The sequence below is a fragment of the Lissotriton vulgaris genome, chromosome 2_1 (genome assembly GCF_964263255.1).
Source record: "Lissotriton vulgaris chromosome 2_1, aLisVul1.2, whole genome shotgun sequence".
NCBI lineage: Eukaryota > Metazoa > Chordata > Amphibia > Caudata > Salamandridae > Lissotriton > Lissotriton vulgaris.
In genome coordinates, this window is record NC_141687.1 from 676,180,352 (window position 1) to 676,195,471 (window position 15,120).

Below are 15,120 nucleotides of genomic sequence, written 5' to 3' on the forward strand. Positions count from 1 at the left end.
CTTGTTCGTATGTATTTCTTCGATCCATCTCATAAAATATTCACACGGACTTGGCCTCTTGTTCCCAGTAATACTTTAAGCACACATAGCTTATTACAAGTAATCAATACATGAGTTTGTCCAGCAGCTGCAGGGATTGGGACAAGAGTTAAAAAAAAATAGCGCACAATTATGAAATGTACCAGCAGATGAGCATGTAATATAAAGATGCTATCAACTCCACAGACATTGATGCAAAGTATGAACTCCCTTTACCTTACCTGGTGGTAACTGGGGGATTGTGTGTCTTCATGCTAGGGGTCTATCACATTTGTTGTTTTCCTTCATGCTGTATTCTGATAGTTTCTGTTTACAAAATTGCTACAGTAATTGAAGAGGGGTGTATTGACCTTGAAAGATAGGAGGCAGCCATTTTCCAGGTGCAAGGTTTACAAAAGGTCGAACAGATGAAAAGACAAAAATCACGCGATTTTCATATGGCCGGGATACCCGTCACCCCCTCCCAACACAATCCCCAAGGATGGGAAGACGGACACAGTTCTTGACTTTTGGAAGGCGGGAGGGAGTTACCCTCCCGGCCGTATTTATTAAAATATGAAACAAAATCAAAACATTAAAATAACAGTTTCATATCATGTACAATTTCATTTTCACATTACGATGTTTATTGGCTAACCTTAACACAGCTCTAATACAAAGGTTCTCCTAGCCGATTCTAAACATCCTGCAAATGCATATACTCAAAATTAAATTGTACATCCTAACATTACGGGCAACGGCAAGGTCGTAACCGGTGTCAGATCCCTAATACCAGAACTCCCCCCTTACTTGTAAGGGGCAGGCGCACAGAGGACTGTACCTCTGTGCCAACTTCCAATTTCCCTTGTCTTAACGGGGGCCCCATATTTACTCGACGCCATCTTAGTGGTCGTCCGAGGACTCGTGTGAGGTGTCTAGAAGGTAGCGTAGACTCCCCTCCCACCCCACACTGCTTACCACATCCGCCGTCGCGGATGTCCTGGCCCCGGGAAATTCCCAGGAGGGGCCCGTAGCCCCTCCTCCCCAGGGAGGGGCCTATGACCGCCTTCCCTTACCGCGGCCCCATCCTTAGAGGGGTACCGCCTCCCCGTGTGAGGGGCCAATGGCCGCCTCCCCCCGGGCGCTCCCATCCATAATGGGTGGCGCCCCACCTCTAGGGATCTTCCAATTACTGCTCACCGATCATGACCTTACCGCCCGACCAAAATAAATACGACATTTTGAACCTAATGAGGACGGTATAAACGGTTAGAATGGATATCACACAATAACCTTTATTTACACAAGTAACACATCATTCAACTAGGCTGTGATACTTCGCCTAAGAACATGCTAAATAGCAACCATTTTATTATCATCAAAAAAGACAATCCAGACTTTATTAAAAACAACCTGTAAAAGAGATAATATCACCGTTAAACGACTTTATTGCAGTACTAATCGTTGCCATCAGGGGCTGGTGGGTGGGTCAAAATTGGCTCCTTGTTCCGTCTCGGGCTCACGTGCAACGAGGAGGTGCAGCTTCCAAGCACAGGAACAAGAGGATGCTTCCTTAGATTGTTGCTCTTTTATTCTTCTTCGGGAGGGCGTGTACCCTCCTCCGATCCGCCTACGGGGCGTGGTCAACGGTGCAGGAGTCTAGGACAACCCCTCTTGGGCGGGAAAAGGCACGCCCCGGCTACGCCGCTTCGGGCATACCAGCCGGGACACGCCCCCCGCCCAAAATGGTTTCCCGGGGGGTCAGGGCACCCTACCATACGTTCGGGGGGACCGAGTGGTCGCCCCTTTCCATATGGCCGGGATACCCGTCACCCCCTCCCAACACAATCCCCAAGGATGGGAAGACGGACACAGTTCTTGACTTTTGGAAGGCGGGAGGGAGTTACCCTCCCGGCCGTATTTATTAAAATATGAAACAAAATCAAAACATTAAAATAACAGTTTCATATCATGTACAATTTCATTTTCACATTACGATGTTTATTGGCTAACCTTAACACAGCTCTAATACAAAGGTTCTCCTAGCCGATTCTAAACATCCTGCAAATGCATATACTCAAAATTAAATTGTACATCCTAACATTACGGGCCAACGGCAAGGTCGTAACCGGTGTCAGATCCCTAATACCAGAACTTCCCCCTTACTTGTAATGGGCGGGCGCACAGAGGACTGTACCTCTGTGCCAACTTCCAATTTCCCTTGTCTTAACGGGGGCCCCATATGTACTCGACGCCATCTTAGTGGTCGTCCGAGGACTCGTGTGAGGTGTCTAGAAGGTAGCGTAGACCCCCCTCCCACCCCACACTGCTTACCACATCCGCCGTCGCGGATGTCCTGCCCCCGGGAAATTCCCAGGAGGGGCCCGTAGCCCCTCCTCCCCAGGGAGGGGCCTATGACCGCCTTCCCTTTCGGCGGCCCCATCCTTAGAGGGGTACCGCCTCCCCGTGTGAGGGGCCAATGGTCACCTCCCCCCGGGCGCTCCCATCCATAATGCGTGGCGCCCCACCTCTAGGGATCTTCCAATTACTGCTCACCGATCATGACCTTACCGCCACAGGCCGGATAGTTGACCGGCTATCCGGACCCCCCACCAACTCCTACTAAAGGTCATGGCTACACAAACCCTTTAACCAAGCTATGAAGTCTTCTATGAGTAAAACATTCCCCTCCCGAGACAAATGGACCCCATCTTCAAGATACATATGGTCCCCCCGAATACATCCATGTGGGATACAATGCAACTGGCCTGAACGAAACAACCTACTAAGTTTGTTATTAACTTTCTTTACCGACTGATTCAAAGCTGGCACAGAGAGGGCCCCCCGCCACACCTTTCTAGGAATCATGTGTGACCATGCAATCGTGCACCCCGGAACCCTTCTTGCCAACCAACTCACTGTGGATAAAATTAACTCGAGAAGTACTCGTCGACCAATGGTTACCAAATCATTGCCCCCAAGATGTACTATGATTACAGACGGCGGTGACCTCATCCGCCCTAGCAGTCCCTCCATAAAAGTTTGAAACTGGTCAATACAGAGTCCGCCCCTTCCGTGGAAGGTCACCCTGCACCCGTATTCCCCAGCCACGTGAATCATGTCACCTGTTTGAATACGTCCGCGGCTCGCCTCACGTATGAGTGGCCAACGACCCACACCTCTCTTCCCTCAGCCGGTGATCTTTGACCGCTGGTCCCCAGGTGCCGGGTCAACTGCACAGTCCGCCCCGCAAAGCCTGCTCGCGAAACTGTAAACCAAACAGAAAACAAGAAGCGTGAGTGCATGACATTAGCTTCACAACATGACCAACGCCCCAACTGTTTCACCTTTTCCACACTCAGACCCCTGGCTGTAGCCTCTGTAGCAGCCCCTATCCGAAAGGAATGGGTCCCAAAATCGCTCGGGTTCTAGCCCGCTGCTGCGATTGCCATTGTCAACACCCGCTGAAACTGAAACCTAGTCAGTGGGGTGGCATCGGTGTGCCTCAGCAAGCTTCCCCCCCATGATGCCGCCCTCTGCGCTAAATACTCCTCCACGCATTTTACCGGGCACATGGGAGATCCTGGAATCCGCTGGACTACCACACAGTCCCCGATCGCTCCCTGATCGGTCTTGGACCTGGCTATCGAGACTCTCATCGTCTCCCCCTTAATTTGAATGTGTTCTCGACACAGACCTCCCCCCGTATCCTGCTTATTCTTCGCCACCAGCTCGCTTACCCGCATCGCCCCATGGAATGCTAATGCAAAAGCGGCCCGGAACAGCACTGTCTCTGATTGAGATGAACATGTCGCAGGGAGTACGGACATTAACAGGGACAACCTTTCCAGACCTATCGGATGCCTCTCATCCACCCTACGGCCCTCAAGGCGTTGCCACCCACGCAAAGCCTTCTTTACCAGAAAGGACGATGTGGGGTCCTGGATGCCATGCGCCTGAGCCATGAAGGCAATGGCGGACCTGTGTCGATTGGCTGTTGCCAGTGATCGGCCTGCCTGATGTAGTGATACCAGAAATTTAAGGACATACTCCTCCTGCCCCCAATGCTCCCCCCTAGCTGAACCCAAAAATTCCCAATAGGAACGGAACGCCCCTTCATATGCCTTCCTTGCCCTGGGTGCTAGACTCTCTCCCACGAGGTTTTGTAATCCGGGGCACCGAGAGACCAAAGAGCTTCGGGAAATGGTGCCGCCACCAAGTCCGCTGAGGGCAGAAAACCCCGGAAGGCCTGCATGTGGGAACGAGAGAGCGCATCAGCCGCCTGGTTCAGTACCCCAGGCACGTGTCTTGCCCTAAAGTGGACGTTTAGTCTCATACATAGCAAGACAATTTCTTTCAGCAATCTCAAGATCCATTTGCAGCGTGCTGCCTGATTATTGATACATTCAACAACGGTCATATTATCAGACCAGAACACCACAGTGCAATCACGAAACCCCTCTGGCCATGTTGTCAAGGCCACCACAATGGGGAACAGCTCAAGAAAGCCGATTTTACCTGTGAGCCCACCATCGTGCCACCACGCCGGCCATGTTTGTGCCGACCATTGATTACCAAAGATGGCGCCAAAGCCCATACTTCCTGCCGAGTCGGTCCACAACCCCAGCTCCTCGGAGGAGGCTGGCGGTTTGTTCCACACGACGCGACCGTTGAAATCCGCCAGAAATGCCAGCCATATGCGCATATCCTGGCGAACCTCTGCTGACAGTCGTGTGCGGTAGTGCCCTTCCCTGAGGCCAACCATGGCTTGTGCGATAGAGCGGGAAAAGGGGCGTGCCATCGGTATCACTCTAAGGGCAAAGTTAAGCTGACCCACCGCTTGCTGCAACTGATGGAGAGTTACTTTTTTCTCGCCGAGGCACATTTCAAGTGAGGCTTTAAATTTTATTACCTTCTCTTTGGGCAAACGGAAGCACCCCTCTACAGAATCGAGCTAAATTCCCAGAAACTCGAGTGAAGTAGATGGCCCTACCGTCTTACCTGGTGCCAGTGGCACGCCAAAACGTTTCATGAGATTACAGAACTCCCTCAAAGCCTGTGCACATTCCGTGTCCCCAGCTGCCCCCAGAAACAGAAAGTCATCAAGGTAGTGCATAACCTGCGTAAAGCCCGTGGCTCTGGTGAACGCCCATTGCAAAAAAGTACTGAACTTTTCAAAATACGCACAAGAGATGAAGCAACCCATCGGCATACAATTATCCATGTAGTAGCGTCCTTGAAACATAAAACCTAAAAGACGCTGATCGTGTGGGTGTACCGGGAGCAACCGGAACGCTGACTCGATATCTGATTTAGCCATCAGCGCTCCGGGCCCCGGGCGATTCAACATGGCGACGGCCTCATCAAAGGATACATATCGCACCGAACAAACTCCCGGGTCAATCGCATCGTTCACCGAAAGACCCCTAGGAGCGGACAAATTATGGATTAACCTGAACTCACCCGGGTCCTTCTTGGGGACCACTCCCAACGGTGAACAAACAAAATTAACAATCGGCGGGTTTTCATATGGACCCGTAACCCGACCTCGGGCCACCTCCTTTGCAATCTTTGCCTGTACCACCGCCGTATTTTGTTGAACCGATAGTTGGTTCTTACACTGTGCTTCCCCCCGAAAATCCCCCACCGGGATGCGGAAACCATATGAAAAACCGTCTCGCAACACCCCGGCAGAGACATGATCGGGATATTCGTTCAGCCAAGGGATCATTGCAATGATATCAACGGGAGTAGGTAACGGTGCCCCTCGGTCGATGTTAGACCTGTTTGGCCCCCCCCTCTACCTCCTGTATCACCATTCTTGGCTCTGCACGAACTCTCGGGGTGAGAAGCCTGTCCGCACCCTGCACACTCATGCCTGAACTTGCATGTCCCTTGCGGCCTAGTGCACTTGCCCCTGTTAAAACTCCAACAAACCCCTTTTCTACTCGAGTTCCCATTACTCTTTGTGTGCTGATCACTGTTGGCGCCCGCCCGAAAGGGCGCCACCACATAATGGCGGGAAGGCTCCGCCCCATACCCGCCGGAAGAAGACGACTTCATCGTGTTCGGCATCACCTGTTTTTGCCAAGAAATGGAGTCGAAACAATCCCACGTCAGGGATGAGTCGTGCTCCTTGGCCTTACGAAATTTGTTATCATAACCCATCCATTGATTGCCTTCATACGTTTCGTAAAATTCCATTATACGTGTCTGGTAACAGGCTAATCCTAACAATACTTCAGGCCTACGTTCCCCCATGATTGCAGTGAACATTCCAAACGCTCTGGCCCAATTAGCGATCATTTCATCTACTCTGAAACCCGCCATTTTTGCACGCCATACACTCGGATGCAACAATTCCTTCTGATTTCTGACGTGCTCTATCTCATAGTGATTGGTCAACAGCGAAAACATGTTCACATATTTATCTGCCCAAATCCTTTCTTTCACATCAATCGGGATATGTTGGACCACCTTTTCCCTCCTTGAGGGTAACGATCCCTCCCCCGCCATTGGCAACGGCTGCTTACCCGAACCAGTAGCTGGATTTGTTGTTGCTGCTGTTCCAACGCTCGACGCCGGTTGTTCCAAGGGATTCTGCGGGGAAACAAGAGGACAAGGTGCCTTCGCAGCATCTCTCGATTGCCGCAACTGCTTCATTATTAATCTGGCCTCCTCGGCCGTATCTCCCGGTGCCACTGCACCCTCGTTGCTCTTGCCTAACCACGCCGCCAACTGAGCGGCCAGTTCGGGAGGCATATCCCCCTCGTTCACTGGTGTGACTACCACAGGGATCGGCTGTCCCGCGTTCGGGATCGGAACTGGGGCCTCAACTGGACTGACTGGGCTCGCCGGAGGTGACTCGGGCACCGGGGCCTCCCCCTCTGCCGCCCTATTCCTGGCCCTTTTACCTCTCCCGGCAGGGACTACTCCCGGCAATGCTGGTCCAATGACTTTCTTCGGTCTACCCGTACCATTCATTGCCGCCATTTGCTTCTTCATGTTCGCCATGTCTTTCATCAGCATGCGAAGCATTTGTTCGGTCCCGACCTTCTTTCCGACTTTCTTGCCAGGCATCGTTCACAGCTATTCGATTCGAGGTCCTGGATTTAAAGCTTCGGAATCACTGAAATGAGAAACACAAAAATTACAAGTTCTCAAAAATGGCTCCTTGTTCCGTCTCGGGCTCACGTGCAACGAGGAGGTGCAGCTTCCAAGCACAGGAACAAGAGGATGCTTCCTTAGATTGTTGCTCTTTTATTCTTCTTCGGGAGGGCGTGTACCCTCCTCCGATCCGCCTACGGGGCGTGGTCAACGGTGCAGGAGTCTAGGACAACCCCTCTTGGGCGGGAAAAGGCGCGCCCCGGCTACGCCGCTTCGGGCATACCAGCCGGGACACGCCCCCCGCCCAAAATGGTTTCCCGGGGGGTCAGGGCACCCTACCATACGTTCGGGGGGACCGAGTGGTCGCCCCTTTCCATATGCCACTATTATTTTCTAATTGTCCAAATTTTAAGGTAAAGATTTTGTATTTCAAATTCCTTGATACATGTCAATTTGAGGACCTGCAAGAAAGTGTAGGTGATGCGATCTAAGTTTTAGGCTGGCCCCTCTTTGCACAGAGAAGTGCCACTGATACTCGGTTATGCATTGGCTCCAGTGGTCTAAATGCATAAAACATGAATGGGAACTGTGATCCTGTGTACAATGGCGCAGTCAGCGAGTGTGGGGGCAGGGTCAGAGATAAGACAAAAGAACAGGGGGCAGATTTACAATAACTGACGCATCCCTGTATATCAGCAGGGATGCACCAGTTATTGTGCGTCACCGCTGACACCTCTTGCGCCACCATTGATGCGCCACATTTAGAAAGCGGCGCACTATGGGGCAAGAATAGACAGATGCGTGACGCATCTGCTGCTGAAAGGTGACACATTGCTGGAGTTGCATCGCAGCTCCAGCAAGCCTCGGGGCGCCCCTATGCCTAACATGCTGCGTCAATCCTTACGCCTGCTTCAAGCAGGCGCAGGGTTTTGACGCAGCATGGCCGTAAAAGTGACTGAGTGAAATCTTGTAGATTTCACTGAGCCACTTTTAGTAGGCGTTTCTGCGCCAGAACGCCCACCCCCCCTGTGCCGAAACCCCCACATGTGGCGCAGGGCTTTACAACGTGACGCATCTCCCTTGATGCGTCACAATGTAAACACACCGCAGAATGGCGCTGGCTTTGCGCCGCCGCTGCGTCACAAAAGTGATGCAACCGTGGCGCAAATGTGGCGTACGGGGCTTGTAAATATGCCACAAAATATTCTGAAACCTTTTGTTGGCTTCCACCTACACTGAACCGCATATAACATAATGCACCCACCTTCAGTGAAAAACAAATGCAACTTACTTTTATCTGTGGGAAATGCACTTTTCTCTTAGGACAGCTCAGTGGCGAAATGCGATCACTTCAGATGTCTGTGACTATAACCAAACAGGTTCTAATTTGAAAACCAAAAAACTGAGGGTAGAGGCAATTTGAATCCGCACTCAACAAATGAATAATGTGTCTAAATGTAAAATAGTGCACAAAACCAGGGAGCACTCCCCTCTATGCTCCCCAAAAATAGGAACAAGTCCTGAAACAACATTCAATGCAATAAGTTTCAGCATTATATAAGATGATATAAGCGTGTCACATCAAATTACAAAAATAAATTGGTGCATAAAGAAACGTCCAGATCCAGGATGTATATTTCTTGACAAAGTTTCTCTTTATTTTTCATAAAAGGATTTTTCTATAATGTTCCATAAATAAATGATCATAGCCAACGCGATTCGTCTCCCAAGAGACTTGTTCAGGGCTTCACTGTATGGCATACAATATGTTCTTTAGATGGTCGTACAATTTCAAATCCAGTATTCATATAGTTTCTATAAATGTCAAAGACTCAACAGTGGCATAAAAACCACCAGCATATGTAGTCAGCGTAACTGCCGAAACACGTTGGCTATGATAATTTATTAATGGAACACTAGCAGCCCGTCCCGACCTTGTCCGGGAGCAATCAGGCTTCAGGGCCCCCGCCTGCCCCGACATTGTCCGTGGGTCCCCCGGAGTAGCAGCCCGTCCCGACCTTGGCTTCAGGGCCCCCGCCCGCCCCGACATTGTCCGTGGGTCCCCCGGAGCCTTACCTCATCCGCCGCACCTCCCTGCACTCCTGAGTTCAATGGTCCGCCGCTCCTCCCCTCTCCTCCCCGCCTGTCCGCCGCTCCTCTCCGCTCCTCCCAGCCTGTCCACCGCTCCTCACCGCTCCTCCCCGCCTGTCCACCGCTCCTCCCCGCGCTCATGTCCGCCGCTCCTCCTCACGCTCCTGGACGTCGCTCCTCCCCGCGCTCCTGATGTCAGCACGCACGTCGCGGCCGACGCTACTTCCATGGGACTACTTTTTTTTTCTCGTAAATTTTTTAAATAACGTATATTTTTTAAATTTATATAGCCTATGTCCATCTGCACACCCTGACAATTTCAACGATGTATCGGGTGTGTGGATTGGTGCTGTGGTTCCCGAGTTTACCCGTCTCAAAGGTTCAAAGTTCTTCCTTTATAATAGTAGTATAGATTAAAGAAAAATTCTTCTATGAAAAATAAAGAGAAACTTCGTCAAGAAATATACATCTTGGATCTGGACGTTTCTTTATGCGCCAATTGTTTTTTAACTTTGATGTGACACTTTTATATCATCTTATATAGTCCTGAAACTTATTGCATTGAAAGGTTCTAATTTGAATACTGGTGAATGAGATGGGGAAATAGTGTTGTGTATTTATAGTACTAAGAGGTTTACACCTGTGATAGAAAGAACTGTGAACAAGTAAGTCATTAGTTTAAAACAATATATTTTATAGCGTAAATATACTGTTGCTAAATATGCAAAAATATTTTGTCTAAATGTTTATGGTGCTTTGAAACGTTAGGCTTTTAGTAATAGGCTTATTGTACCCAGTGAAAGCCTTTTTTATAAGTTTCTGTTTGAATGACCTCTGCAACTCCCTCGCCTCCTACTTCCACAACAAGATCGCGGACATACACAACAGCTTCAGCTCCCAACCGACGCACGCCACGACTGAACCATCGCCCCCCACCACCACCCTCCGCGCCTGGACCCCGATCAGCACCGAAGACACCATCCGCACGATGAACTCCATCCACTCCGGATCTCCAACCGACCCCTGCCCTCACCACGTCTTCAACAAGGCCGACGCTGTCATCGCACCCCACCTGCGGGACATCATCAACACCTCCTTCGACACCGCTACCTTCCCGGAGAGCTGGAAGCACGCCGAAATCAGAGGTCTACTAAAGAAGCCATCAGCCGACCCCACCGATCTCAAGAACTACCGCCCCATTTCTCTGCTCCCGTTTCCTGCAAAAGTCATCGAGAAGACTGTCAACAAGCAGCTGGGCGCCTTCCTCGAGACGAACGGATCCCTCGACCTCTCGCAGTCTGGCTTCCAGGCCAACCACAGCACCAAGACCGCCCTGATCGCAGCTACCGATGACATCCGAGCCCTGCTCGACAACGGAGAAACAGCGGCCCTCATCCTCCTAGACCTCTCCACGGCCTTCGACACTGTCTGCCACCGTACCCTAGTGCAGCGCCTCAGCAACATCGGAATCCAGGAGAAGGCACTGGAATGGATCACCTCGTTCCTCGCCGGAAGGACACAGAGAGTCCGCCTCCCCCCGTTCAGATCAGAAGCCACTGAAGTCATCTGCTGCGTTCCTCAAGGCTCCTCGCTCAGCCCAACCCTCTTCAACGTCTACATGAGCCCCCTCGCAGCCATCGCACGCCAACACAACCTCAACATCATCTCCTACGCCGACGACACCCAGCTGATCCTCTCCCTCACCAACGACCCCGCCACCGCCAGAGCCAACCTACACAAAGGGATGACAGACGTAGCCAAGTGGATGATGAGCAGCCGCCTGAAACTGAACTCGGACAAGACGGAAGTCCTCATCCTGGGATATTCACCCTCCGCCTGGGACGACTCCTGGTGGCCCCCCGCCCTGGGCAGCGCACCCAAACCAACAGACCACGCACGCAACCTGGGCTTCATCCTGGACTCCTCCCTCTCCATGACCAGACAAGTCAACGCCGTCTCCTCGTCGTGCTTCAACATCCTGCGCATGCTACGTAAGATCTTCCGATGGATCCCCACCGAGACCAGGAAGATGGTCACCCAGGCCCTCGTCACCAGCTGTCTGGACTACGGCAACTCCCTCTACGCCAGAACCACCGCCAAACTCCAGAAGAGACTCCAGCGGATCCAGAACGCCTCAGCACGACTCATCCTGGACATCCCCCGTGGCAGCCACATCTCCGGACACCTGAGAGATCTGCACTGGCTCCCGGTCAACAAGAGAATCACCTTCCGTCTCCTCACCCACGCACACAAGGCCCTACACAACCAAGGCCCAGGATACCTCAACAGCCGCCTCAACTTCTACGCTCCCACACACCAACTTCGATCGACCGGCCACGCCCTCGCCGCCGTCCCATCCGAAGAGCCACCACAGGAGGAAGGTCCTTCTCCTACCTGGCCGCCAAGACTTGGAACTCCCTCCCGAACCTCCTCCGCCTGACCCAGGACCACCTCGCCTTCAGGAAGCAGCTCAAGACCTGGATGTTCGAGCAGTAGCGGACCCTCCTCCCCTAGCGCCTTGAGACCCTCTGGGTGAGTAGTGCGCTATATTAATGCTGTGATTGATTGATTGATTGATTGAATGACACATTTCGAATTATGTCAATTGAAGCCTATATTGGTTCCCAATACAGCCTTTAGATTTGGTGATTAACCAATTGACAAATTTTACATTTTATGTAGGTTGCATACATACTGAAGAGAAGGTTTGTTTCTTCTGTAGCCACCTCTTCTTTTTATTACTTAATGGTAGAGGAGTCCATCTCCCCTTTCAACCTGCTGCAGTTCAAGTGTTCAGGAACGGTTGCTTTTTTAAATAAAAAGCATAGGTTCTCTTTCGATTAAAATAAAGCAGCATGAGAACTATTTTCCTCCATTCCTCCTCCCATTTCAAAGTTTGATTGCCTCCCATGAGCAGGGTTGGATTGGGTTCAAACGTAGGCCCAGGCACCCTAAAAAAAAGTGTCCTACATTTGCAGATTGCACCATTTTCAGAAAACACTGCTTCAGACTTTTAATTAGTATGAAAAGGTTGGGGGTTCCCTAAGAGGGGCATGCTTTCTTAACACGACTGAGATAAACAATGCAAATGTTGCCAGGACTCTTTGTTCACCGATTAGTTCACAATAGTGAATCACACTTGAATGTAAGTGAGACTACTTCTGCTCAGGCCCCTTGCATACATTAAAGAGCCAGCCCAGCGAGAGCCTGGGAATGACACCTCTGCCTCATTGATAAAATGGAGGTAACAGAGGCACATCTGCCTTGAGAAAGCTAATCAGGCATCCACTTGGACACTGGCAGCAGCTGAACACCACAGGCACGGCCCAAATCGTCCACCCTGCTGTCCAGAAAAATGGCTCACAGCTGTAACTCAGATACAGGCCTATCGACCATTGCCTGTGTACCCGTACTACTAATCTGACCCTGCACAAAAGAAAGGTGGTGTGGGGATGCGGTGATGATTTCTGCAGGTCCCGCATAATGGTCATTGCTCAGAGTTAGAATTCCATTTTCAGAAACTGCCCCCTTCAAGCATTCTGACTTTCCGAGCAGCAGTTCTGCAATAGGTTAAGATTACAGAAGAGGAAATGGTGCCAGGTGTGCATTCTACTACATCTCGCTTGGCTTGAGGGGTGTGTTATTTATGTGTCTATCTTACTACTTCGAAGGCTCCCAGCATGTAATTCAGCATGTTGCAAGATAGATGTATGCAAGCGAGTTAGAACACATGCTTCTCATTTTGGACATGTACAGATTCCATATGTAAAATCACATTGTTTGGGGTATATTTTAAGTATCTCTTATAGAGGGCTATCTGTTGTCGAAGTACTATTGTCTACAGTGTAATATCAGAATGAGGTTTTGGCCAGCACCTTGCTCGAGATTGGATGGCTTTCTTGTCTGTCTCCATTCCCTGTTTCTTATTCAATGCCTTTCCTCCATATTCCTGTGGTTGTGTTGCTCTGGACGATTAGTGTTCTTTCGCATTTGATGCATGGGGACTACTTTTTAGTTCAGGAATGGATCACATTCATCTCACTTTCGCTCTCATCCACTCACTAACACCCCAATCAACTTCCACTAGTTTATTTTTCCTCCACTACCCACCCCGCGCTTATTCGTTTTTTATATACATATTTATTTCCCTTCTCCCTAAGGGTTGCTTGTGAGAGGGCCTGGCAATTGCACATAGCTGCCGGCCTACATGCTTTCCCATCCATTGCACTTAACTTCTCCCCTTTCCCTGTGTGATTTTTAAGGTTTTGTTCCGAGATATTTCTGCAGCTGCACACTGCTGCTGAGCTACTCGCTGCTATGGTATGTTGTGTTATACTATGTTACCTTATGATGAATTGTAGAGTGCACTAATCATACGTGAAGGTATCAAGACACTTCAATACTTCAGCAGGTGGACACCTGCCTGTGTTCCCTTCAGAGGTGTTCGAAGAGCCAGGTCTTCATCTTCTTGGGGAACTCCAGAAATAAGGAGGAGTCTCTGATATGAAGAAGGAGCAGATCCAGCTGAGTGCGATCCTTGAACTGAGATCTCGTGCAGTCTTCTGATGAGTGTGTTGCGGGAGACTGTGTTGAATGCAGCGGAGGTTGAGTAGGGTGAGGGCTGCTCTTTCCCTTGGTCCATGATGGTCTGGATGTCAATGGATATTTCATTCATCATTTGCAGTGGCTGCAATGATGCCTATTTCATTGCTGTGTTTTTTTCTGAAACCTGATTAAGTGTTGTACAGTAGGCTGTGTAGTTTGAGGTAGCTTGTGAGTTGCATGTTGATGGCCTTCTCTATTAGTTTCACTAAATAGGGGAGCAGGGAGAGCAGACAGAAGTTGTTCAGATTTGATGGAGGTTTTGATGCTATGGGCGAGGCCAGTGCTGATAGGCTATGCTCTTAGGCTATAGATGTGGCTCGGGCATGGATCTGTTGGAACCCTTGAGTAAACGGTCTGCATGATCATTGCTGTATCTTCTTTGGCAAGAGTTTCCCTTTTGCTCAGGTGGCTACTTCGAAAGGTGATGGGGCAAGTTGAACATTCTTTGATCTGTATCTGTTGCTCTTCACCACTAATTTTCCTGTGCTTTTTTTACTTCGCTTTTTTTACTGTGAAGGCCTGAAAGCTGGACACTACTACCAGGCCACTCATTTCTTTTATTTTGAGTTCCCCTGCATGTATATATTTTCAGATTTACCACTTTATGTTGGACTTCTGCAATGTGGGAATCGTAAATTTCAAATTTCAAAAATGCAACTGGCATTACAACATGTGTGTACGCAGGCGGCAGCAATCATGGAATTGTGACAGACATAAGCCAGGGCACAATTTGAATTACAACATTGTAATGCAGGCGATTTCTAGAATGTTTCGTTATGCTTCATATGCAACATTCCCTAAATTATGTTGTTATGCAACTTTGCATATTAACCTGGCATTCATAGTACAAATGTAGAGAATGCTCCGTTCACAGTGAACATTGACAGCAAATGGATAGGAACAACAAAACGCTAGCAACTATAACTAATAGTGATTTGCATTTTTGCACTAATTTTTTGTATGAAATGCATCCTTGTCTTAAAACGTGAGGCAAGGATGCATTTTACACAAAGATGTTTGTGAAATTATGGATTTTCACGTTGGGGAAGTATTGATAATTTCACATAGTTTCACATAATTTTGCCTAAATTTAACACAGTTATAAGAAAACAAATTATGTGCATTTTTCACACTCATAGAATAACATTTTTGCCATTCCAAGATGGGCGCAGTGTGCACTCATGCATGTATACATGCATGCTGTGAGGCACAGGTGGGTAATTTCTCAATTTGAATTTACAATTTCAAGATGGCTATTTTAAAATGGGAAACAAAATATGTGCAGTAGCGTGAAATAAA